This window comes from Saccopteryx leptura, chromosome 2 (assembly GCF_036850995.1).
Source record: "Saccopteryx leptura isolate mSacLep1 chromosome 2, mSacLep1_pri_phased_curated, whole genome shotgun sequence".
Classification (NCBI taxonomy): domain Eukaryota; kingdom Metazoa; phylum Chordata; class Mammalia; order Chiroptera; family Emballonuridae; genus Saccopteryx; species Saccopteryx leptura.
Genome location: NC_089504.1, coordinates 306,583,945 through 306,610,922, shown reverse-complemented (window position 1 = coordinate 306,610,922; position 26,978 = coordinate 306,583,945). Strand labels below are relative to the sequence as shown.

At 40.0% G+C, this 26,978-nt stretch overlaps 1 protein-coding gene across 6 annotated transcripts in view; it reads right to left on the bottom strand.

Annotated features, from left to right (window-relative positions):
• The window catches only part of NRF1 (nuclear respiratory factor 1), a 139,105-nt gene extending 113,473 nt beyond the window's left edge, over positions 1-25,632 (bottom strand). Inside the window, exon 1 of one of the 6 annotated variants that reach the window (XM_066362679.1) lies at positions 25,519-25,632. The gene's annotated coding sequence lies outside the window, so the exon portion shown is untranslated. Of the gene's footprint in view, positions 1-2,229; positions 2,252-23,022; positions 23,126-25,518 lie in introns of those variants that run through there. The other 5 variants (XM_066362682.1, XM_066362684.1, XM_066362677.1 and 2 more) reach the window with 5 other exon arrangements.
• Positions 25,633-26,978: the final 1,346 nt, after the last annotated feature.

Genomic DNA, 26,978 nt, shown 5'->3' with positions numbered 1-26,978 from the left:
AAACAATAAACAAATATATGCACAATATTTTAGGAAGGACGGGAGGTGGGGAGAGGAGGAGGGAAGAGGTTAGTCAAGGAATGCCTTTCTGACAAGTTGTCTGAGCTCAGATCTGCAAGAAGTGAGAGATACAGCACGAGATATTTGGAAGGGTAGCAGACACCAAGAACAGCAAATGCAAAGATGCTGAGGAAGGAGCCTGCCTGATGTGACCAAGAAATGGTCCTGAAGCACCCTAGGCTAGGGGAGGAGAGGCAGTGGGTCAGAGAGGTTAGTCAGGGTCAGGCTTGTGAGGCCTGGAAGGCTACATGAAAATCCTTAGATTTTGCTCTGAATGAGATGGGAAGTCTTTGAAAGGTTTTGAGCAGTGAAGAGATAAATTCTAATTTTCTGATTTACATTTTAAAAGGCTCACTTGGCCTGCTCTGTGAAAGCAGGCTGAATGGAGAGGAAGGATGGAAGCAGGAAAACCAATTATAAGGCTTGGACCAGAGTGGCAGAAGTGGGGATAGTGAGAAGTTAGATTTTGTATGTGTCAGGAATAGAGCTGCCAGGATTTCCTGATGATTTGGATGCAGGGTACAATGAAAGAGAGGAGGCAAGAATAACTCCAGGTTTATGGTTTGAGCAACTGGAAGAGCATAATAGCCATTGCCTGGAATGAGAATGTCAGAGGAACAACTGAGATGCCTATTAGAGATCCATGTAGAAATGTTGAGTAGGTTGTGAATTGGTGGATTAAGGGTGTTATTTTTTTTTTAACTGTTTTTAGGTGCTTTTAACTGCTTTTTTAAAAACTATTTTTAACAGCTTTATAACGTATTTTTTTGCTCCTTTTTTGAAGGATATAATTAAAAACTACTTATATTCTTAGAAATGTGAAGTCAGTATTTATTATTTAGGTACATTAATTTCTCAGCAAATCAGATGTAAAAGTGACTTTTCTAAGGTAACAATAAATATAAAGTCACAATTAACTATCATATGACAGTTTACAACTCTCTGTCAAACATTTTTTAAAATTAATGTCGCCTGACCTGTGGTGGCGCAGTGGATAAAGCATCGACCTGGAAATGCTGAGGTCACCGGTTCAAAACCCTGGGCTTGCCTGGTCAAGGCACATATGGGAGTTGATGCTTCTAGCTCCTCTCCTCTCTCTCTCCCTCTCTTTCTCCCTTTCTCTCTCCTCTCTAAAATGAATAAATAAAATAAAATAAAAATAAATTAAAAAAAAAAAAAATTAATGTCAAAACAGTCTTCGAAAATTAGGTTAACTACATAAGTTAAAGTAACTATGTTGGGAGATACAAGAATGTGCTCTGTAAATTATTATATGAATAATCTTTCTTTTTTTTTCCATTCCTTCTTTTTTTTTTTTTTTTTTTTTTTTTTTTTTTTTTAAGAGATAGCTGTAGTATAAGTAGGAAAAAAAAGCCAGACTTGGGACTCAGAAATGCCTGATTTTCTAGTTGTACAACTTTGATGGGGGAAAATCATAAAGTTTCTAAGAGCTATTTCATCATCTGCAAACTGAGAATGATAATGCTAGGATATGTGAACCCTGCACTGGCCGGGTCTCAGTCGGTTAGAGCATCATCCCAATATGCCAAGGTTGCACATACAAGAATCAACCAATGAATGCATAAATAAGTGGAACAAATCAATGTTTCTCTCTCTCTCTCCCTCATCCTCTTTCTCTCTAAAACCAATTTTTTAAAAAAGTAAACATGTAGCCTGACCTGTGGTGGCGCAGTGGATAAAGCATCGACCTGGAAATGCTGAGGTCACCGGTTCGAAACCCTGGGCTTGCCTGGTCAAGGCACATATGGGAGTTGATGCTTCCAGCTCCTCCCCCCCTTCTCTTTCTCTGTCTCTCCTCTCTCTCTCTCTCTCTCTCTATCTCTCCCTCTCCTCTCTAAAATGAATAAATAAATAAAAAATTATTAAAAAAAAAAAAGAACCTAAAAAAAAAAAAGTAAACATGTAGTGAGCTCTTATTATGTACTGGCTGCTTTTTAAAATACAAACATACATATATAGATATATAAAATCTTATGTAACTCTCACAACCCTATAGGGTATTATTAATTACTACCCTTATTGACATATGATGAAATCAGGCAGGCAAGAGCTTTTAGAAACAAAATTTAAATCTTGACAATGTGCACAGTGCTTTACAATTTACAAAACATGCTCACATCTTAACTTTAAAAGTAGGTATAGCCTGACCTGTGGTGGCGCAGTGGATAAAGCGTCGACCTGGAAATGCTGAGGTCGCCGGTTCAAAACCCTGGGCTTGCCTGGTCAAGACACATATGGGAGTTGATGCTTCCAGCTCCTCCCCCCCTTCTATCTCTCTGTCTCTCCTCTGTCTCTCCTTCTCCTCTCTAAAATGAATAAATTAAAAAAAAATAGTTAAAAGTAGGTATAGTACAGTATTAGACTGAACAATATGAAATTGCTTTTTGTAGGTCTACAATAGTCAAATATCAGCAATTTCGCATGGTTCAACCATAACTATTATGCTATGGGTACTTAAAAAGATGAAATATGAAAATGTTTTTTTAATTGTAAATTGCTATGGAAGGTATTATTTTAATCAGCAATAAAGAGAACCACACTAAGAATTATTGACACAAGGCCCTGGCCGGCTGGCTCAGCGGTAGAGCGTCGGCCTGGCGTGCGGGGAACTCGGGTTCGATTCCCGGCCAGGGCACATGGGAGAGGCGCTCATTTGCTTCTCCACCCCCCCCCCTTCCTCTCTGTCTCTCTCTTCCCCTCCCGCAGCCAAGGCTCCATTGGAGCAAAGATGGCCCGGGCGCTGGGGATGGCTTCTTGGCCTCTGCCCCAGGCGCTAGAGTGGCTCTGGTCGGAGAAGGGCAATGCCCCGGAGGGGCAGAGCATCGCCCCCTGGTGGGCAGAGCGTTGCCCCTGGTGGGCGTGCCGGGTGGATCCTGGCCGGGCGCATGCGGGAGTCTGTCTGACTGTCTCTCCCCATTTCCGGCTTCAGAGAAATAAAATAAAATAAAAAATTATTGACACAATTATGAAATTGAAAAAGGTATGAAAAGGAGCAGACAATAAATATAGAAATCCATTCAAATTACACATTAATCAATACTCAATAGAAAACAGGCCATAATATATGTATCCAACCCAGGTTTCTATTTGCAGTCTTAGTATTTTTGAGGATTGATCTTTGGAACAGCATGGCGATAATCTCATTATTTTTCCTACAACACTCATTACTACCTGATGCAGCATTTGTTTTTTTGTTTATCTGTTTTCTCAACCCACTAGAAAGTTCATGAGAGCAAAGATTTTTCTGTTTTATTCAGTGCTTTACTCCCAACACCTATAACTGTTCAGGCTCACAATAATCTCTCAAACTCATTTGTTGAATAAATGAGAAATTAGAACTTCCTAAATTACTTGGAAGAATGCATGAAATACATCTTAAGACAAAGATCAACAGTACCAGAGATTTTGTAATATAAATAACAAAACAAAACTTTCTAAGTGGCATAATAATAGTTCCTACCCATAAACACTTCAAAAGTGCCAAATATCTAAATTTTGAATCATACCCATTCAAAAATTAAAATCCTCATAATTGCCTGACCTGTGGTGGCTCAGTGGATAAGGCATCAACCTGGAAACACTGAGGTTGCCAGTTCAAAACCCTGGGCTTGCCTGGTCAAGGCACATATGGGAGTTGATGCTTCCAGCTCCTCCCCCCTTCTCTCTCTCCCTCTCTCTCCTCTCTCTCCTCTCTAAATATGAATAAAAAAAATTTTTTTTAAAAATCCTCATAATTACTTTCTGAGCAATCCATTAAAATAAACAGTATCTTGAATTACATACAAAATTAAATTTAGGATAGCATATAATCAAAGTTACAGACACAGTAATAAGAAGGAAAAATCATCCTAGAATCCTAGATAATGGAAGAGAAAAATTAAAAGCGTATAGGTTTCAAACTGAAATAAATGAAATTCAGAAAGGGCTGAATGCAAAATTAAAATGACTTCATTTAAAATTAAGAGTAACAAATCCATTTTAGAATTTGTTGAACCTGTACAAGATATCCCTAAACTTAAAGGGGGGGGGGATATACTATCCTACGTTTCTAAAGAAACAAAACCTCCCTAAATAATGTTTACACTATATTTCCTGTTAAAAAAAAATCACCAAAATTTTTCCATGACTATCAAATGTTGCATCCATTTAAAATAAGTATTTGAAACAGTAGAGCACTGTTTAAAAAAAAAAAGATAATCAACTTATAAGAATAAAAATGTTTCTTACAGTTTTTCAATGTGATCTTTGATAAAATTTTAAATAACAATAGGGGGAAGGGACCATTAAATGTAACTTACCATACACATTTATCAGCAGCCACTTGGTCCTGGCCACAATAGACATCCTGCAGCTGGCTGTCAAACCACCAAAAGCTGCTGTCACCCACCTTCCTAGTCTCTCAGAACTAAGCTCATTTGGGTCAAAACAAGTCAACTGTCTTTCTCACCAGCAGTAATATACTGGAATAAAAGTGTCATATACTGGAATAAAAGTGTCAAGTATAATTCTGTCTGCCAAGATTTTGTTAAGAACAGACTTGTAACCATTAAAGGGGACATTAACTTAGAATTATTCCCTAAAAGAAAAGGATTATCTGCATCTGTAGCTTGATTAGGATAATATTTCTGAGGTTTTGATCTATAATCAAACCAGAAGAAAGGGAAGCAATTGGTACAAGCAACAAATATCACAACCTCCAAAAAGAGTGAATTAAAAGTAAACTATTGAGAAAAAAAAAAACACGAGTATGCCAGAAGCAATATGTAAATAAAACTAGAGTTATAGTTTAGTACAGAGTCCACGTGTTGTTCAACAAAGAATTATTTATTCTTAGTATAATCACAAATCTTTAGGGTAGAGGAATACCACAGACGTATTAAAAGGATGAAGTAGACTGATGTGTAGTGACACAGAAAAATGTCCACAATATCTACAGTTGGAAATTTAAAAAAATAAATAAACAGGATATAAAATCTGCTAGAAAAAAAAATCTTCTAGAATGAGTGTGGTCTCATTTAAGAAAAGTATAGATATGATTATTATGGGCCAACAAAATACGGTAATCTAGAAAGATATACTGAAACTGTTAAGAATGCTATCCTTCTCTTCAGAATGTAATTATGAATTGTGAAAAGTTTTCTTCTATTTTATAATTTTTTTCTCCTTTTAAAATAATAATGTAAAATAATAAAAGATAATGTACTTTTATAATGGTGTGTGTGTGTGTGTGTGTGTGAGAGAGAGAGAGAGAGAGAGAGAGAGAGTTAGCGTGGTTATTTCCAGGTCTGGGAAAGAAATGACAAACAGCATAATAAGCCTCTTTTCTCTTTTACCAAATGAAAAATCTGAGGGCAGCCTCCAAGCTCAGACATATATATACCATCAAAGCTTCGTGATGTCCTCTGGCAACCCTTTCTTTAAACAGAATCCTATGTAGAACCTCAAAATGTAAGATAAAGTAGATCTTCTATTATTAAATGGGCTGGAGGACAGAGAGCTATCACCATCCATTCCCCTCAACCCCTGCAGGATACAGAGCACAAGCGGAAACCCTCTGGTTAATGAAAGTGTTCCACTGTGCAACTAGGAAACTGAGGCCCAAGATTAGCCTCTTGTTAAGTCCTCCACCTTATGGACTGGCCCCAGGGTCCTTTTATCTCCTATGTATTATAGAAATAGTCTCTGGGCTGTGTCTTTCCAGTACATATCAGAAAGCTTAGAGAATGGTAAAAATACAGAACACTGGCTCCAAAATACAAAAAAAAAAAAAAAAAAAAAAAAGACTACATTATCAAAATTTATAAATGTATAATAATGGTCTAAAAAAGAAAAATTAACATAAAGGTTCTTGATACCAACAAGATTTTAGCAAACCACAACTCCCCAGTGACTTTGCAAATATGTGTTTTTCTATTGCCCGAGGTCCATGTCTAGCTATACATATCCATCAAAGTAACACAAGCTAGAATCTGCCACTGAGAAAAAATAATGAAAAAAAGGCAGCAACAGAATGACAATTTTGAAAACTACAGACAAAATATGTTAGTCAAGTGGGTAGATAACTAGAGATGTCAGAGATAATGCCCTTGGAGGTTATCAGATTTCAAACAGACTCCAACAGTCTAATACAACGAGCACAATCCCAAAGGAAAATCTTTGTATTTTTCTGAAGAAAGAAGTAGGGAGACAGAGAGACAGACTCCCACATGCGCCGGACCAGGATCCATCCAGCATGCCCACCAGGGGGCAATGCTCTGCCCATCTGGGCTGTTGCTTCATTGCAACGGGAGCCATTCTAGGGCCTGAGGCGGAGGCCATGGAGCCATCCTCAGCACCCGGACCAACTTTGCTCCAATGGAGCCTTGGCTGTGGGAGGGGAAGAGAGAGATAGAAAGGAGAAGGGGAAGGGTGAAGAAGCAGATGGGCACTTCTTCTGTGTGCCCTGGCCGGGAATTGAACCTCGAACTTCCACATACCAAACCAACACTTTTATCACTGAGCCAGCTGGCCAGGGCCTCAAAGGATAAAATTTAAAAGTCTTAGCATGACCAGGTGGTGACGCAGTGGATAGACTATCAACCTGGGATGCTAAGGACTCAGGTTTGAAACCCTGAGCGCGGTTCATCCGGCTTGAGCATGGAATCATAGATATTACTCCATGGTCGCTGGCTTGAGCAAGGGGCTATTAGCTTGGCTGGAGCACCCTGATCAAGGCACATATGAGAATGCAATCAATGAATAACTAAAGTGCTGCAACTACGAGTTGATGCTTCTCACCTCTCTCCCTTCTGGTCTGCCTCTGTAAAATAATAATAATAATAATAATAATAATAATAATAATAATGATAATAATAATAATAGTCATAAAACTATATTAGACTTTGGTCTAAAAAAATACCATTTCAGGAAAGTATGGGATGATAAGGACTTGTGTCATCATCATTAAAAATAAAAAGATTCAGGGGTGCTGGTTCATACTAACCATGGAAATAAGCATAAGATGACAAGCAAGATATGTAAAATGTGGATAATGAAAGGGGATGTTTGCTTCAGCCTGATCACACCTGTATTTAGGGCTGGGCACTTTAGTTTTTAAAGATGTAGAGAAATCCCTTTATAATTCTCTAGGACTATGAAAAGAACCAATATTATAAGGAACACTTGGAAAAAACAGATGTTTAAATCTAAAGGACATTAGGTGGAAAAAAAGTAGATTTACAGTTGTGAGTACATAAAACAGAGTTAAAGCTATAGCAATAATCATAAGCTGCATGCCTTCTTCCATAAAAACAGTAAACTTACTTTTAATCCACCCTTTTATTAAAAGACTATTAGGAATAGAAATTATAAATATTATATGGTCCTAATAATAAAAATAGGTAAGAAGTTAGGGTAGGCAGGGCAGAATTCTGGTCAACAGACAACTTCTCTGATAGGTATGAAGAAGGGGTAGTCGGGAAGCAGTGAGTTTTCTGCCATCATTAGGGTTCCTCATGCAAAGCATAGACAACCTCTTAAGGCAGGCATGGCCAATACACAGCCCACAGGCCGCATCTGACCCGCGATTAAATTTTTAATATTCTCCGCATGACGCACTGTGGAAATGAAATAAGTGGTACTTTTAAATCGTTATACATAAACTATAATATCTAACCATTGTACAACAATGAAAGTTAAAATCTCAGCTACTCAGAAGAAGAAGCATCTTTAATTATTGGAAATCGAGATATTTAAGAAGATAGTGATACGCGGAAAAGAATTCCGCGTGTGACTAATCTAGGGTCAACTTCCAATAATTGGTCGAATGGATTTGCAATACTTATTTTTTTAAAAAATTCCATTATAAAGATTTACAACTTGGCTTGACCTGCGGTGGTGCAGTGGGTAAAAGCGTTGACCTGGAACACTGAGGTCGCTGGTTCGAAATCCCGGGCTTCCCTGGTCAAGGCACATATGGAAGTTGATGCTTTCTGCTCCTCCCTCCCTTCTCTGTCTGTCTGTCTGTCTCTCTCTCTCTGTCTCCTCTCTAAAATGAATAAATAAAATCTTAAAAAAAAAGACACTGTCTGACTTAAAAAAAATAATAATAAAGATTTACAACTTTTGTACTCATCTGTGCAATTTTTATAAGCAATTGAATAATGGAAAATATGGAAATTTAAAAAAACTTGCCAAGGAATATTTAGTAATCTTCAGCTCAACTTATATTGTGAACAAACTTTTTCTTTAATGAATCTAAATAAAAGTACAACAAGATCAAGACTGAATGATTTACATTTGGAGGCTGTGCTAAGAATAGCTACTACAAGTGTAGAGCCAGATACTAAAAAAATAGGCAATGCAAAGTGCCTCAACACATCACATTAGTTTTTTTAACTTGTACTAAATTACTTACATTTATTCATAAACAAATTACATAAAATTCTGCTTACTTAAACAAATAATTTTTGTATTTATCATTTTTTAATTTTAATATTTCCTCTGGCCCGTGAAAAATGTTTTCTTTCTAATCTGGCCCAGGGGCAAAAACTGTTGGCCACGCCTGTCTTAAGGGCACCAAAGAAGTAAGCCTGGAATGCATCTTCACTCAAACTAGCATGCACAAGTAGGGAAGCAAAAAGCTCTGAGATTCTGCACAGAACTAGTGTTCCTTTACAGACCCGAGTAATGTGTTTTTGAAAAACACAAGCAACTTAAAAATACTCGCCAGCCACTTTGAAAAGTTTGGCAGTTTTTTACAAAACTCAACATACTCTTACTATATGGCCCAACAATTATACTCTTTGATATTTACCCAAATAAGTTGAAAACTTATTCTTGTAAAAACCTGCATTATAGATGTTTGCAGCAGCTTTATTCATAATTGCCCAAACTGGGACGTAAAAAAAGATGCCCTTCAACAGGTGAGTGGATAATCAAAATGTGCTATATCCATAAAACAGATTAGTAATCAGCACTAAAAAGAAATGTCCTAAGAAGACATGGAAGAACCTTAAATGCAACATAGTATATGATTCCAACTATATAATATCTATAAAAGGCAGAACTATGAAAACAGTAAAAAGATCAGTGGTTGCCAGCCAGGGTTTCGGAAGTGGGAAGGAGCAGAGGGGATTTGGGGGCACTGAAACCATTCTGTATGGTACTGTTATGGAGGATACATTTGTCAAAACCCAGACTGTACAGCCTGAAGAGTGAGCCCTAGTGTAAACCATGGCCTTAAGATATCTTGATTCCTCAATTGTAGCAAACTTATCGCACTAAAGCAAGATGATAATAGGAGAGGGAGAGGAAGGCAAGAGGATGCATAGGGGAACCCACTGTACTTTCCATTCAATTTTTCTATAAACCTAAAAAGACCAGTGTTCCATAAGTCATAGTAAGGGTTGGGGACAGGGATTTTAAGAAATAGTCAGGAGTACCTCCAATTTAAATCATCATACCCTATAGTCATATAATGCTGAATAATTTTAGTTTATACAGGGTGGGGCAAAAGTAGGTTGACAGCTGTACACAAAAGAATTTACTCTTGTATTTTTGTATTATTTTCCATATGAGTAACTGTAAACCAACTTTTACCCAATCTTGTATATAATATATAGTTGATAGTTTACATATATATTTATTCTTAAAATATGGTTTATATATGTACATAGTGTATAGTTAATAGGTATATAATGCTGAATATATTTGAATGTATAGGATGCGTGGTGGTGAGAAAAGACTGAAGAGGTCAAGCAGCGTTGGGAGGGGGGCAGCTTCATCTAGTGAGACAGTGTTGCTGATAAGAGCCTTCCCAACACTGTCACCAGTGAGAAATGCCTGGGATTGTTCCTTCTTCACTATAAACAATGGTTTGGCAGAGTTCATCTTTGCCAGCAGTAGTATATAGGTAGGCACTTGTCTGCAATCGTGTATCATGCTCTTCTTGCTCCCTTCTCCCAGTAGCATGGCATGCTAAGAAAGGTCTAACTAAAAAATACACAAAAGTTCAAAAGCACTTAGGCCAAAAGAAGTTCCACTACAGTTCAGTAACCTGTGCTTTGCACAGTGACAAAGAGTTGCCAAGAAAAGATAAAATATAGCCTTGGCCAGGTAGCTTAGTTGGTTGGAGCGTCATTCCGATGTGCCAAGGTTGTAGGTTTGATCCCTGGTCAGGGCACATACAAGATTTTCTCTCCCTTCCTCCCTTTCTGAAATTAATAAACTAAAAAAAAAAAAAAATGGCCCTGGCCCATTGGCCCAGTGTGTGGATGTCCCAGGTTTGATTCCCAGTCAGGGCACACAGAAGAAGTGACTACCTGCTTCTCCATTCTTTCCCCTCCACCTTCTCTCTCTCTCTCTTCTCCTCCCAAAGCCCTGGCTCTGTTGATTTGAGCACACTGTCCCCAGGTGCTGAGGATGGCTTGTGGAGTCTCTGCCTCAGGAGCTACAAATAGCTCGGATGCAAGCATTGGCCCAGACTGGGTTGCCAGGTGGATCCTGGTCAGGTCACATGCGGAAGTCTGTCTATCTCCCCTCCTCTCACTTGGAAAAGGAAAAAAAAAAGACAAACTATAAACAACACATTGTATTCTGGTTTAAAGAGTACAGAAATACTCTTTGTAGGCTTTTCATTTGTTAAAGACTTTATTTTTTTAAGAACAATTTTAGGTTTACAACAAAATTAATAGAGAGGTACAGGGATTTCCCTTGAACTCACATATGCATAACCTCTCCATTATAAACATCATGCATTAAGAGTGGAACTTTTTTTTTTTTTTACCTCCAATGAACTTACATTGACACATCATAATCACCCAAAGTCCAGTTTACCTTAGGGTTTACTCTTACTGTTGCATATTTCTATGGGTTTGGACAAATGAAGTATCGATCGTTATATCATCAGAGTATTTTCAGTGCTCTAAAAATCCTCTGTGCTCTGCCTACTTATTCCCCCACCCAAAACCAGTAATCACTGATCTTTTTCTTCTCTCTCTAGTTTGCCTTTTCTAGAATAACACAACAGTTGTAACCATACAGTATGTTATCTGCTTGTAAATATACACATGAAATATTTTATGTAAGATTAAACATCTTACAATCTTTACTTGCGATAGGAGTAACAGCTTCTTAAAAAGTAGGCATGAGGGATGGAGGCAGAGGCAGAGAAAGACCTAGTGCAGGAGTTGGGAACCTTTTTGGCTGAGAGAGCCATGAACGCCACATATCTTAAAATGTAATTCCGTGAGAGCCATACAACGACCCGTGTACGTTATGCATTATCCAATAAAAATTTGGTGTTGTCCCGGAGGACAGCTGTGATTGGCTCCAGCCACCCACAACCATGAACATGAGCGGTAGAAAATGAATGGATTGTAATATGAGAATGTTTTATATTTTTAACGTTATTATTTTTTTTTATTAAAGATTTGTCTGCGAGCCACGTGCAGCCATCAAAAAAGCCACATCTGGTTCGCGAGCCATAGGTTCCCGATCCCTGACCTAGTGGTTCAGAACTAGAACTGTTCCTTCCTATTTCTGCCTTCAATTTTACTGACCATTCTTACATCCTAACCCTAAATCAGAAAGAGACTGTAACAAATCATCTAAAAACAAAGGGAGTTCTATTTAGCAAATTTAAGATTATCAAAATGTAGCTAAATGAACTGAAACTTCCACACTAAAAGAGGAGGGTGTATCCTGCCATCTAATCACCCAGATTTCTGCCTCCAAAGGGAAGAACAGTCCATAATCATACTAGGGTATTCAATAGGGCAGTCTTCCTTAAATGGGAAATTTACTCTATAAAAACTATCTACCTGGATCTGCAGCTTATATGGACACAAGAATTTTATTCACTATTCTTCATAAAAAGTGGTTTGTCTTTAACATTCACCTTCTGTAACCCTTTTTGAAAAGTTTTTACTAGATTTACAAGCAGTGACTTACTGAAATTTAAATGAGATCTATCTTAGTGAGTAGCCTCTTTGGCTGCTCCAAATGTAAGATCTAAACCAGCGGTTCTCAACCTGTGGGTTGCAACCCCGGCAAGGTCGCCTAAAGCCATCGGAAATGTAATGCATATCAGGTATTTACATTCCAAATCATAACTGTAGCAAAATTACAGTTATGAAGTAGCCACCAAAATTATTTTTTGGTTTGGGGTCACCGCAACATGAGGAACTGTATTGCGGGGTCACGGCATTAGAAAGGTTGAGAACCACTGATCTAAACAGTAGAGTACTCATTAATAAAAGAAGTCTAAGAAGGCTCAAGTTGTTGGCTCTGTAGGTACTTAACACGTGTATCCTTTTCCTGTGCATTTCTGAAACTCCTATTTCAATATCACCATATATTGAGTTATTTCAGCATTTGCATTTACCAAGTATAGTACCCATGCTCCATTTGTTCATCCCATTCCCACAATAGTCTGTGGAAAAGCTGCACAATCAAGACGGCCTGAATGGATGTGAGACTGCCTATTATTTTACTCACCAAGTTTTGTCCTGTTTAAATATCATATCACGTTCATTAAATAAATATTCTTTGAACAACTTTTCTGTGTAAAATTCTAAAGGGAGCAGTGCATCTAAATAATTAGTTTAACCTTCAAATAGCTTACAGCAGTTCTCAAATTGAACCAGAGAACCCTGGTGGACCCCCTGAGACTTTTCCCAGGAAACCATGAAGTAAAAACTATTTTCATAGTAACTAAGACCGTTTTCACTGTGCTTGTATTTGCACTTAGGATGCAAAAGCAACGAGAGGGTAAAACTACCATCACCTTAACACAATTTAAGACAATGGCACCAAACTGTAGTAGTAATCATATTCATTATCTTCATGTGCTCGCAGTTTAAAAAAAGTCAATTTTACTTAAGAATGTGTTGATGTAAAAGCCAAAATTATTTTTATTAAGTCTTTACCCTTAAATTCACATCCTTTTACTATTCTGTATAATCAAATGGAAAATAAGCAAAAAGCACGTCGCATTTGAAAGTGTGATAGCTGTTTTAAAGCACATGCAGCTGACCTATGGTGGCACAGTGGATAAAGCACTCAACCTGGAATGCTGAGGTCACCGGTTCAAAAATCTAAGCTTATCCAGTCAAGGAACGTATGGGAAGCAACTACTATATACAAGTTGATGCTTCCTGCTCCTCCCTAACCCCCTTTTCTCTCTCTCTTCCCTCTAAAATCAATAAATAAAATCTCAAGAAAAAAAAACTGCACACAAATAAACTATACAAAGAAAAGCACATGAACCATGCTATGAACTGCAAAATGAATTAACCACCTTTTCACAAGGAAGATCATTTTTACTTGAAAAAGTGGCTGACAGAAAAACTATGTGGTGTTCAGACCTCAGTAACTGACATTTTCTCAAAAATTAACTGACAGTATTTATTGCCAGTGATAAAAATGTGATGTTTCAAGTGACAGAATTCTGCAGAACTTGTTTCTGACAGATTTCCATTACTTAAAATCCCATGATGAGCCTGACCAAGTCGTGACGCAGTTGGATAAAGCATCGGTCTGGGATGCTGAGGACCCAGGTTCCAAACCCTGAGGTTGCTGGCTTGAGCACGGGCTCACCAGCTTGAGCAAGGGGTCACTGGCTCGGCTGGAGCCCCCTGGTCAAGGCATATAGGAGAAAGCAATCAATGAACAACTAAAGTGCTGCAATGACGAGCTGATGATTCTCTCCCTTCCTGTCTGTCCGTCTTTCTCTCTAAATTAAAAAAAAATTGATGTGGAAAATAGTGGTTTTTTTTAAAAATAGTTATATTTTTGTAAAAATATTTCACCTATTTTAATATGAAGTAGACATCCTATTTTTAAATTAATAAACATTTTCAAAATTTCTCAGTTTCAATTTGTAATGTAGTAAATACCAAAAGTTATAACACACATAAACAAAAGTCTTGAGTCCTCAATAATTTTTAGGGGTAAAAAAAGTTCCTGAGTCAAAAGATTAAGAGCCACTGGCTTACAGTGTAATAAGAGAGCGAGAAAAAAAATAACCCAAGGTAGAATGTGATGATGATGCCCCTACTACTCCACCTCTTCCTAAACTCTGATACCTACCAGGCTCTTGAAAGAATTTATTTAGCCCTGCTGTCAATATAATCAAAATGACTAATTCATCTAGAAAGCATGAAAAGGGCTCAAGTAATATCATGATAATGTGTTAAACAAATTTGAATTGATGGGGTTTTCTTTCACTAAATAAATGGCTAGAATTAAAATTGGTTTTATTTCCCTGGTATAAACTTAGTAAGCCTATAAAGAAAAGTCTTTCACAAAGAACTATATGTACAGCTCTCTTGGAAATGCATCCTTTTTTAGGGGAGGGGGTGACAGAGACAAACAAGGGACAGACAGGAAGGGAGATGAGAAGCATCAATTTTTCATTGCATCTCCTTAGTTGTTCACTGATTGCTTTCTCATATGTGCCTTGACCAGGGGTTACAGTAGAGTGAGTGACCCCTTGCTCGAGCCAGTGACTTTGGGCTTCAAGCCAGCGACCATGGGGTCATGTCTATGATCCCACACTCAAGCCCCGCACTCAAGCTGGTGAGCCCAAGCTCAAGCTGGCAACCTTGGGGTTTCCAACCTGGGTCTTCTGGGTCCCAGTCCAATGCTCTATCCATTGCGCCACCACCTGGTCAGGTGGAAATGCATCCCTTTGCTTATCCTACCTTGAAGAATACTGAAGAAACTGGTAAAGGTGGTGATTATTTCTGGAGAGGGAAACTGGAGAGAACTCACTGTTAATTGTATGATCTTTTAACTATGTACATGTAATAATTATTCAAAAAGAAATATTTTTAAACCATTTTGACAACACCCACTTCTCTAGTCTTTTACCTCAAATGCAAATAGTAGATATGGATATCATCAAACACATATTTGTCATATTAGCAGTGGACACACATCTTAGGTATCTGACAAAAGCATCAAAAGCAGTCCATCAACCTGGAAGTGATCAGCCATTGATTACCTGAAGGAATACCTGATTATAGAAGTATCTACTAATGCTATCCTTCTAACATAATTGATATAGTCGCTACTTCAATTTTAACTCTTTTCCTTTTTATCTTCACTACAGCATTTAAGAGATTTTTCTCACCTGGTCTGTGGTGGAATAGTGGGTAGAGCATTGGACCTGAAACATTGAGGTCGCCAGTTCAAAACCCTGGGCTTGCAGGGTCAATGCACGTACACAAGCAATCAATAAACAACTAAAGTGAAGCAACTATAAGTTGATATTTCTTATTTCCTTTACCTCTCTCTCCTCTCTGTAAAATCAGTAAATAAAATCTTTAAAAAAAGAAATATTCTCTGAATAGTAGCAAAGTGGGTAAATTTAAAGATTCCTTTAAACCAGTGGTAGTCAATTTGGTCCCTACCGCCCACTAGTGGGTGTTCCAGCTTTCATGATGGGCGGTAGTGGAGCACCCAAAGTGTAAATAAAAAGATAGATTTAACTATAGTAAGTTGTTTTTATAAAGATTTATTCTGCCAAACAGCAAAAGTCCAACATAAAGTACTTGGTAAGTAATTATTATTATATGCTTTAACTTGCTTTAACTCTGCTTTATAAATTTTATAAAGTTAAGTTACTTCCCTACCTTATAAATCACCATTACTGTGGAACCGGTGGGCGGTTAGAAAATTTTACTACTAACAGAGATACAAAAGTGGGTGGGAGGTATAAAAAGGTTGACTACCCCTGCTTTAAACCATGCAGCAACATTAAATTCAGATCTAGCTTCTACTATGTACAACACCCTATGACTTGATAATGTAACACTCTGTAACACACAATGTTAATGTAACAATGTGCACCTGGATCTAAACAACTAACTATACAATATATAGATTTAATGATTACACCAATGAGCCCTGACTGGGTGGTTCGGTGGATAAAGCATCATTTTGGAGCATCAAGGTCCCAGTTTTAATCCCTGGTCAGGACACATATGAGAAGCAATCAATGAGTACCCAACTAAATGAAACCAAGTGGAACAGTGAGTTGATGCTTCTTTTTCTCCTTTCCTCCTCAATGGAAAAAAATTTTTTTAACTATACCAATGAAAAAGACTTAGGGATTTTAATCAATTCTCAGTTTAATGAGCCAGTCTTATTTTATGCTGTGGTTACAAATAACCTAATTCAAACTTGGGATACATTAAACTGCACAGGGCCCAGAATACAGGAAAACTGGACCCACTGTAAATACTTGTACTTACTAGACCAGTCCCACTTGTGCCAGGTTCTAGGGACACACATATCTAGGCTGATGCAGACATCCCCTTTCATTGTCCACATTTACATATCTTGCTTGTTATCTGATGCTTATTTCCATGCTTAGTATGAACCAGCACTCCTGAATCGTTTTATTTTTAATGATGACGACACAAGTCCTCATCATCCCATACTTTCCTGAAATGGTACTTCTTTAGACCAAATAAATAAATAAACAAACAAAGGAAAAGAGAACACTCTAGTTCTGTTTAGGGGTCTTCTCTGTAGGCTTAACGAATGTAAACATAGTCCACAAACACAAGCTAATTACAAGTTACATAGCACAAATTTGCTATCTTTACATTATCCAATATATTTATTCAAATCATTCCTGTATTTACCAATAATTTTACAGGGTATCATATAAAACATTACCAACTGCCATTAATTATAGAAATAAACATTGAGTTATAAGCAAGTATAATTATAAAAACAATTCCATAAAATACATTACTAAACTACCATTAATTCAGTTAGCAAGACATTAAAAAATACTGTTTTCATTTTTATCTCTACTTCCTATATATTTCTATTTTCTATATATTTTATAATGCATATAAACACATTAATACAATAGCACAGGAACATCATCTATAAGTAAATGTGATTCGGAATGTGTGATCAAAATTTTACCTACAAGGGTGACAATCAAGTTGAGGATCACTGCCCCAGAATACAGGGCCTACCTCAGTGTTTTTCAACCACCAGTCTGTCAGAAATGTCATGGGGGTCAGCGAAAGAATTAACCACCCTGATGTTGTATGAAAATTATAGATGAATTTGCTTATGTTCAGGGTGATTTCTGCCTTAGCGGTGTCCGAAATAACTCTATTTTCACCCATCCCCAAATGAAAAAAGGTTGAAAACTACTGGCCTACCTGACAAAAATGTATCCTAATCTCATTTCAAAGATCAGAGTAAGAAAGTAAAAACAGCCTGACCAGGCAGTGCACAGTGGATAGAGCGTCAACCTGAGACAGAGGACCCAGGCTCAAAACCCTGAGGTCGTGGACTTGAGCGTGGGATCATAGACATGACCTCATTAGTCGCTGGCTTAAAGCCCAAGGTTGCTGGCTTGAGCAAGAGGCCACTGGCTCAGCTGGCACCCCCTGGGTCAAGACACATATGAGAAAGCAATCAATGAACAACTAAAGTGCTGCAACAATGAGTTGATGCTTCTCATTTCTCTCCCTTACTGTCTGTCTGTCCCTCCCCCCTCTGTAAAACAACCAATCATCCAAAATTTCAGAGTAAAATATTTTGGATATCAAGTTACTGTAAATTCTAGCATGGAACATTATAAAATAAATGCTTGAATTTCTAGATTTTATTAATGACTTAAGAAATGTGAACAGCAATTTGTTAGCACTACATTATCTTAGATCTGAAAGCAATCTGTAATTGTCATATTTCAGAAAGACCCTACATCACAGGTCAATGGTATTTTTATTTCATGGGCAGGAAAAATTAAGCAAGGAGAGAATGTCTTGACCCAGATCACTAAATTAAAACATTTGCATTTTAGAAAATTTCCAAAGTATAAGAAACTCCCAACTTAAAAATGAATTTTTGAGTACAATCTATTGGCTTTCTTTCAAAATTCATTTTCTCTTTAAAACAATAGTAATTTGATTTCCCACAAAGTCCACTGTATATAGTACACAAATAGTCATATACTAGTGTGAATCGTGAAGTATTAAAAAGAAAAACAGAACACTTGGCAAAATTCTGAAATTGGTTAAACTTTGCTTTAGCCGTCTTCCCACCTTCCTTCTGGTGCTCCTACTATTTCTTTCTTTTCTTTTCTTTTCTTTTTTTTAATATAACAGGAGAGAAATGAGTCTAGATGGGGCTGCTTTGGCTCACTGAGAAGTCAGAGAAAAGGGGACCTTGGAAACAGTTTAGGGGGTTAGCCCCAAATGAGCTGCTGCTGCCCATTACTTCCCTAGTTGCAAGTCTCAGGGACCCTTAGAGTTTAGGAGATGCTCGTCTGTGGGGAGAGAAGAGCGCAAAGGGTTGCACGCGGTGCTTCTACTCTTATCTCCTATAGGTGCCTCTTATCTCCTCAAAGTTCCCTACCTGAGACACCCACTCAAAATTTCTTCCCCTTGATCTACCCCAGGTAATCAACACAACCAAACACTTGACTTAATCATTAACATTACTAAAATGGCCCTTGACATCTGTGTGTCAAGAACCCTTTGAAAATCTCAAAAAAGTTATGGACCCGCTCCTCAGAAAAATCAAATAGGCACACACATACAAAATTTTCATACCATCTCAAGAGATTAGGATCACAGGGCCAAAATATATCCATAAACCCCAGAACTATAACATCTAGATTAAAAGCCCCTGCACCTAACTGTAAATATTATAAAACCTTTGAAGAATCTGCATTTTAAGAGACTATAAACACAGCCAGGCCTGTGGTGGTGCAGTGGTCAGAGTGTTTGGTCTGGAACACTGAGGGCGCCAGTCAAAACCTTGGGCTTGCCAGGTCAAGGCACATACAACAAGCAAGCAATGACCAACTAAAGTGAAGCAACTATGAATTGATATTTCTCGCTCATGCCCGCCCTTCTCCTCTCTGTAAAATCAATAAATAAAATCTTTAAAAATAAAGACTATAAATTCATACTATACTATATATTCAAATGTATAAACTCTGTTAGACTTCAAGTCCCTTCCCTATGAGAGCATAGGGTTTTATGCTCTCATTTCCATGAAAGAAGGGGAGGACTGGACCTATTTCTAAGCATGGGTTCTCTATTAAATTGGATTTTATAAGCCCTACCCCTGTATCAATAATGCTCTAAAAATCTGTGTGTTTTGCTATCATAATTCTTGGCAAATCAATACCTACATACTTATACACATATGTACCTACACACAGGGTTGGGCAAAAATAGGTTTACAGTTGTGAGTATATAAGACAAAGTTTATTCTGTTTTTCCCCCAGAGTTTATTTTTTTATTTTTTATTTTTTTTTGTATTTTTCTGAAGCTGGAAACGGGGAGAGACAGTCAGACAGACTCCTGCATGCGCCCGACCGGGATCCACCCGGCACGCCCACCAGGGGCAACGCCCACGAGGGGGCGATGCTCTGCCCCACCGGGGCGTCGCTCTGCCGCGACCAGAGCCTCTCTAACACCTGGGGCACAGGCCAAGGAGCCTTCCCCAGCACCCGGGCCATCTTTGCTCCAATGGAGCCTTGGCTGCAGGAGGGGAAGAGAAAGACAGAGAGGAAGGAGGGGGTGGGGGTGGAGAAGCAAATGGGCACTTCTCCTATGTGCCCTGGCCGGGAATCGAACCCGGGTCCCCCGCACACCAGGTGGACGCTCTACCGCTGAGCCAACCAGCCAGGGCTGAGTTTATTCTTATATTATATACTTTTCTATATGAACAGCTATAAATCTACTTTTACCCACCCCATACATATGTATATAAACAGATACACACATATTCAGAAAATTGCTTTCAACTCTTAATTGCCACATTGTTTTTGTCCCAATGATTACTCAATTTCATGTTGCTAAATTCCATGATAAAATCCCCTAATCCCCATACTCACCTTCTTCAACCCACACCGCTTACCTCTACCCATTCTTTCTCAACTTCCCTCAAAAGGCCCTTCTTCATCTACCTGATCCTCAGATGTAGATACTCTAAAGGTTGCCCTTAAGTCTTTTCCTCACTCCTGATGTTATACTCTTTTGCAGTTTCTACATGACATTATGCTAAGGAATACAAATTCATGATTCAAACTGACCCCCACTCCCCTTTCGGCTCTAGCCCCAAATCTGTCACTAAGTAGCTATTAGATGTATCTGATTCCCACATCTAAAATCATTCTCTATTACCTTTCTCCTCAAATTCTATTCTTTCCTATACATTCTCTATCAAAGTGGGCGGTAGGGACTAGGTTGACCAGCACTGCAAAAGTGGGCGGTTTTTATAAAAAGTTTGACTACCCCTGCCTCAGACTATCAAAACCCTCCTCCAGCTTCTTCTCCATCAGTAAAACTGCTACTTATCCCTCAAAGTCCTACTTCAACATCCCCTAAGTGAAAAGTCTTCCCTTACCTACTTAATCTTCCTGCCTCACCCATCTCCTCCCTCCTTCTATAATCACACCACTTTCTTTATTATAGTTCTCAACAAGTTGTATTTAATTATTTATTTTATTTATTCATTTTAGAGAGAGGGGACAGAGAGAGAGAGAGAGAGAGAAGGGTGGGAGGAGCAGAAAGCATCAACTTCCATATGTGCCTTGACCAGGGAAGCCCAGGGTTTTGAACCTGCAACCTCAGCGTCCCAGGTCGACGCTTTAACCACTGTGCCACCGCAGGTCAGGCTCAACAAGTTGTATTATAGTTAGTTGAGCCCTTATCTCTCTCCCCTACTAGACAAGGTCTAGGGTTCGTTCCTCTAACACCTAGCATATGCCCAGAATATTGGATATCTTTAATCAATGTCTGGTGAATAGAAGGCAAAACTCCAAAGGAAGGACACACTTAAGGTTATTTCTCAATGGAAGGTACATCTCATACCCTTTTGAACATAAAACAAGAATTAAGTCCCCCAGTTCCTAGGTCCTCATTTCTAGTCCACTGCTTAGTTTTAAGCAATGTTTCATGAGGACATTTCCTCACTTCCTCTTGTTCTTTGTAGGTTTAGCTGCCAGCCAAACCACATTAGCATTCAGTAGCAGCAACAAAACAGACTCACCAAGTTCTGAAAAGACTTTACCAACAGTAAATTACAAGCTTTTTTGAAAATGGTCTTAATGTTTATGCATACAAAACTCATTCTTCATGATTATGAAAAACGCTTGGCATAGTTTATTCAATAGGCACTACTGAAGAGTTAAGAAAATGACCGCTTAAACTATCAGCCAAACTTGTAACCACAGAAATCAACCTGCATGAATTAATCTAAATACTATACTTATATACTAAATACACTAGAAAAAGCAGACAGTCTAAAAATCACCAAACTGATGACCCATATAAAAGTAGCTCTTTGAGCTTCTTTTAAAAACAGTATACTTCCAAGCCCTGGCCAGTTGGCTCAGTGGTAGAGTGTCGGCCTGGCATGCAGGAGTCCCGGGTTTGATTCCCAGCCAGGGCACACAGGAGAAGCGCCCATCTGCTTCTCCACCCCTCCTCCTCTCCTTCCTCTCTGTCTCTCTCTTCCCCTCCTGCAGCCAAGGCTCCACTGGAGCAAAGTTGGCCGGGGGGCTGAGGATGGCTCCATGGCCTCTGCCTCAGGCGCTAGAATGGCTCTGGTTGCAACAGAGCAACGTCCCAGATGGGCAGAGCATCGCCCCCTGGTGGGCATGCAGAGTGGATCCCGGTCGGGCACATGCGGGGGGAGTCTGTCTGCCTCCCCGTTTCCAACTTCTGAAAAATACAAAAAAAAAACCCCAAAAAACAACAACAGTATACTTCCTAAATTCCAGTGATCATCCCAATCTAAATTTTGCCAGTGTCATTTACTCTATCCCCAACAACTCTCCCAACACATACACACACGGCTTCCATAAGAAATATTATCTGGTGGCCCAACAGTAGTTTGATTAGGGCAGGTTATGAGATCTGGGATTCTGGAGAAGATTCCTTATGGTCATCTTATCTTCTATGTGACTGCTATTGACAGAATACAGATGTGCCTTCCAGGGATCACAAACATTGTTGTCTGAACTGCCTCGTAGTTTTTTTATTTTTGTCTTTAAAAATATATACTAAAATAGCTCTATAATGTTGAATTTCTGACTTTTCTTCAGTTCATATTAATATTCACAACTGCACTGAGTGGGATCAAAAATAGTCTAATTCTGAACTGCACTTCAGTAAAAATGTATACTCCAAAGTATATATAAGCCACTTATTTTCCTTGAGCAATCAAAAATTCATCTTCCAAGTTTTGTCTATATTACATCAATATAACCAGACAAAGCTTTCTTGTTGCTCCAGGATTAAAAGTTCCCAAAAGTTCAATGTGGTTGTAATCTTCTGGAAACACCTAAAATTAATGTTTCACCTGCTCTTATTATTTCTCTTCTAGCTTGTTCAACTTCGTAGAAAACTGATGGGTAAAAACATTAACTGAAAAAAAACACGAACGTGGATAATCCACTCCCCAGCTAATAAGGAAGGAATTGTGGTACATAATGCACAAAAATTAACATGTATCTGAAGCCACAAAAAACACTGATTGGACTTAGTCTAAAAATGTTTCTAAAATAAACTGAACAAGTGGATTTTTCACTGCTGTTTTACTAAGCATTCATGGAAAATTACATTTGTGTAAGTTCAGGCTGAAAACATTAACTGGAGCTCTCAAGGAAACCATGAATGCACAAAGAGAAAATGTCCTTTAATATTGAACATTTTTTGAAACGTTTTTTACAAAACCAAAGACTGATATTTGTAAGGTTGATTTTCCAAATACTGCTTATGCGTGTATTAGTAAGCATCACACTGAGTCACACACAGACACCTAAATTCAAATATCACATTGCGAGCCCCAGTCAGAGTACATGGAAATGCTTCAGGTGAGAGTAGACACTTCTGACACTCAGCAACCCACAGCATTCCCCCTTCACCCTCCAACTCTTCACATGTAACTGAGTGAATACAGGCTTACCTAAAGACATGACAGAAGCTGCACATATGCAATAACTTCCTGTTCTCCAGAGGATTGGAGGGTGTGCTTCTAAAGGCTGACAGGTCATGGTTCTTCCAGAAATCAAAAAAATCAGCATGCCTTTTCAAATACTTGTGAGAAAACACTTTTAATTTCAATAATTACTGTTCCTCATTATTATTCCCCAACAAACATTTACTGAATGCCTTACTACATGAAATATTAAAAAAATGAATCCAGACTCCAAGTTTATATTTCCCTTAAAACTTGTGATAACTTCACATAAACTACTTCTTGAAGACAATCCAAGGGTGTAGTTGAACCTATAAGCAATGCAAATCCAGGTATTTAAATCATGGAAGGTTGGCCTTTAACTCCCTAGCAAAATTAGAGATGAAGACATAATTGTGATTAAATTTTTTAAAACCCTGCAATTTTGGGTTCCAATGGAATATACATGAATTAGGAGGGAAACCTGAAATCCTTTGTTCTTGAATGACTTTTATATTTGAACAAGGACTCCCATTACCTCTTACTCCTATAGTTACTTCCCTAAGTAAAGAAGCTAAATTTCTGTAAAACCTAGTAAGAAAACTATTTCCATGAAAACTCCTGGCTTGGGGAATAAGAAACTTTTATTTTTCTAAATGAGAATATGACCACTGACTACTAGCAAAAAGTCATTTTCTCTCATATAAGCTGAGTTTGAGATGGGGGTGAGGGGAGGCAGGTGCAATGAAATCAAAGGACTCTAAATAAGGATGCTGTCAGAAGAAAAAGAAAGTCACTTGACACAAAAAGTGCTACACACAATTAAGGACCCAAGTTAAAAATAAAGTATACCACATTACATGTGATAACTGCATGTTTGCTTTCACGCTCAATAAAATAAGAAAATTACATTCCGATGTGGAGACAGAAATAGTTATTATTTTCACTACCTTATAGGATAACATGTCAAGAACCTACAAACACAAATTCTAGGGAGTCAGGTCACTACTGAATAACACATACAAAAAACCAGCACCTCCCTCCCTTTCTCTTGAGTGAGGGAATAACCCAATAACTTACTGTTCAAGGCCAAAGAAAAAGAAAAATATTTAAAGGTTGGATAGAGATGAAGTGGGAAAAGGATGACTGTGACCGCAGATATCTTGGGACAAAGTTGACAGGTTCGCTCACACTACCTTTCACCCTAAGAGTTTCCCAATACATTGTCTCTACACACATTAAGAAAATGTGCCATTTGCTCTGATCACTGACAGACGTAAAAACAATTGACACTAGCTCCACAGTCAGCAATTAACATATTCGAATATAATGCTTGACAAGAAGGGATGGAGACCAAGCAACAGCTCCTCGAACTGGCTAGAGCAATTACCATTGCAAGCCCTAAAAATATTAAGATTTTTAAGCAGCTTCAAGTTCTGATAAGCACAGTCAGATAGATGCACTGTAGAAACTTTGGGACCAGCAACGACACAACAGGTGAGAGAAGCGATGGACATCATTGCACAGCGAAGTAGATAACATGCAGGGTCAAACCACTGAGTCCCAGAAGGCTGAGGATGTGGTATAATAATCATGCACAAGATCATCCAGAGCCCTTGTCTTTCCAGTGGCAAAGATTCGGTTCCTTCCGAGGGTCGCGTCACTCCCCCTCTCCCTCACCCAGGGGACCACCACCCCAGGTACAGGAAGAATTGAGGCTCCGCCACGGGCAGCATCTCAGCCGTGGAAACCGTGGAAGAAAACACAATGTTGCTCCTTATTTCTGCGTACAAAAGGACTTTGCGCCCTCCTCCTCGAGCTGCCGCCGCTGCTGCCCGGGCCGCCTCCTAACTTGCAAGAAGGTGGGCAACGCGCCATATTCCAGTGTCCCCCAGTCTACCTGGGTAACAAGCCCACGCCGCCCCGGCGGGAGGGAACCATCGGAGGCCGCCCAAAGAGCCAGCCTCCTCTCCCGCAGGAGACAGCGGCTCCGGCGCCCGACTCGGCCCAGCCCGCCGCGCCGCCCGCGGCCCAGACCTAGAAGGGCCGAGGGAGAGAGCCGGGAGCCGCGGCTCCGATCCCGCGCAGCCCGCCCACCTCCTGCTCCCAGGCCCGGCGCTCTCTCCCGGGCCTCCCGCTCCCGAGCCTACGGGAAAGCCGGGCCCGGGCCCCTGGTTCCATGGTGGAGAGGAGGCCGCGGTCCCGAGAGCTTTAGGCGGCAAGGGAGGCCGGAACCCTGGGGCTCCCGGGAGGGCAGCGACTCCCTCCCGAGCCCGCCAGGACGCCCGGGGCCTAGTGCGGCCTGCGCATCCTCGGAGTGGCGGTTTGACTGGGCCGGGCCGGGGCCCCCCGCCCGAGGCGGGCCGAATCCGGCGGGGGCCCAGACCCGGAGCCGGGGGCGGCAGGGTGCCGGCTGCGGGGCGGGCCGGCCGGCCGGCGGGCGGGCGGCGTGTTGCGGCTGCGCCGGGGCTGAAATAGCTGGAGATTGCGCGGTAGGGCACTCACCTCAGAGCGGCTGCGCTACCGTGGGCCTGCGCCGTGGAGACTGCGACCGCGCCGGCTCCTCGCAGCCTCCTGCCACCAGCGGCAATGGCGAGCGCTGCCGCCTCTGCCGCCGCCGAGGGGGAGGGGTGGGAGGGGAGGCACGCAAGCGACGCACGGGCTCGGCTTCCCCGCCCGGCGGTCGCCATGATGGGGAGGTCGGCGCTGCTTCGACAGACGGCCGGGAGGTTTCTCTGCGGAGGGCTCTTACAAGCCTCCGGCTGCCTGCCTGCGTTCACGTTTTGCTTCAAAAGTTGGGCTGGTCCGAAGCCAGGAAAGCAGCTGGATTAGTCAAATGTGGACGACCCGAAAGAGTGGCGCGAACAGCCCAAAATGGTTGCTAATCTGGAAATTGTAACATTTCTCGCTCTCCAGCCCGGGGAATTAGGACTCCTGGATGTGCAAAGGCAATCCGAGTTTCACCGCATTTCCCTCTGCGTTGCCTTGCCAGTCGCATCCTCGCCCTCTCTTTGGAATGACCTTTGCCTCATTTCAGACCCTTCCCAGGTATTTAAAAGCAAACGTTTTTGTGCAAAGCAATATATTAATTTATTCGCTCATTCATTCGTTCGGCGAACATTTCTGGAGAACTCTGTGACAAATATTTTTCTGGGTGCGCTGGATATGTACCTGTTATGAAGACGTTCTCGCTCTTACGGAACTTCTACGAAGAGTGGAGGGAGTCAGAAGCAGTAGGGACCCCAGAGGTAGGGAGAGGTGGACAACAGAAAAGCAATCTGAAGTTTAGAGACATCTGAGTAGTTTTTGTTGTTCTTCGTCTTTAAAAGTACAATTAGGAGTCTACCTGAATCAAAATCACTTGGGCTGATTATTTAAGCACTGGATCCCAATTGGTGTCTCCAGAATCTTGGCTTCTTACACACAAACCTTAATTATTAACACCCCCCTGAATTCCATTCCTCCACTCACACATTCTGCTGGCGATTCTCATGCAGCATAGTTTAAGAACCATTGCTTCCGCAGTCACTAAATATCCCACGGGATGTCAGAAAACAGCTCAACCACTTTAAGAAACTAATTTTCAACCAAACTCCATTTGCCTAAAATTCCAACATCTTCAAAAACAGAACATCTTTTTTTCCCAGAGATTTCTAAGAAAGTGACTTGAGTGTCACCACCTACAAACCAGGTGCCCATGTCAGAAACCTAGAAAGAATCCATTCATTACTCCTGCCTCTCTCCCGCAAGTCCCCATATCCAGTTAGATCTTTAAAATTGCCCTTGCTTGTCTTTTTTTTTTTTTTTTTTTTTTTCATTTTAAAGAGGAGAGGGAGAGAGGAAGGGAGTATCAACTTCCAGATGTCTTGACCAGGCAAGCCCAGGGTTTCAAACCTGAGACCTCAGTGTTCCAGACCAAACACTTCATCCTCTGCCCCACCACAGGCCAGACGCATGTCATTTCT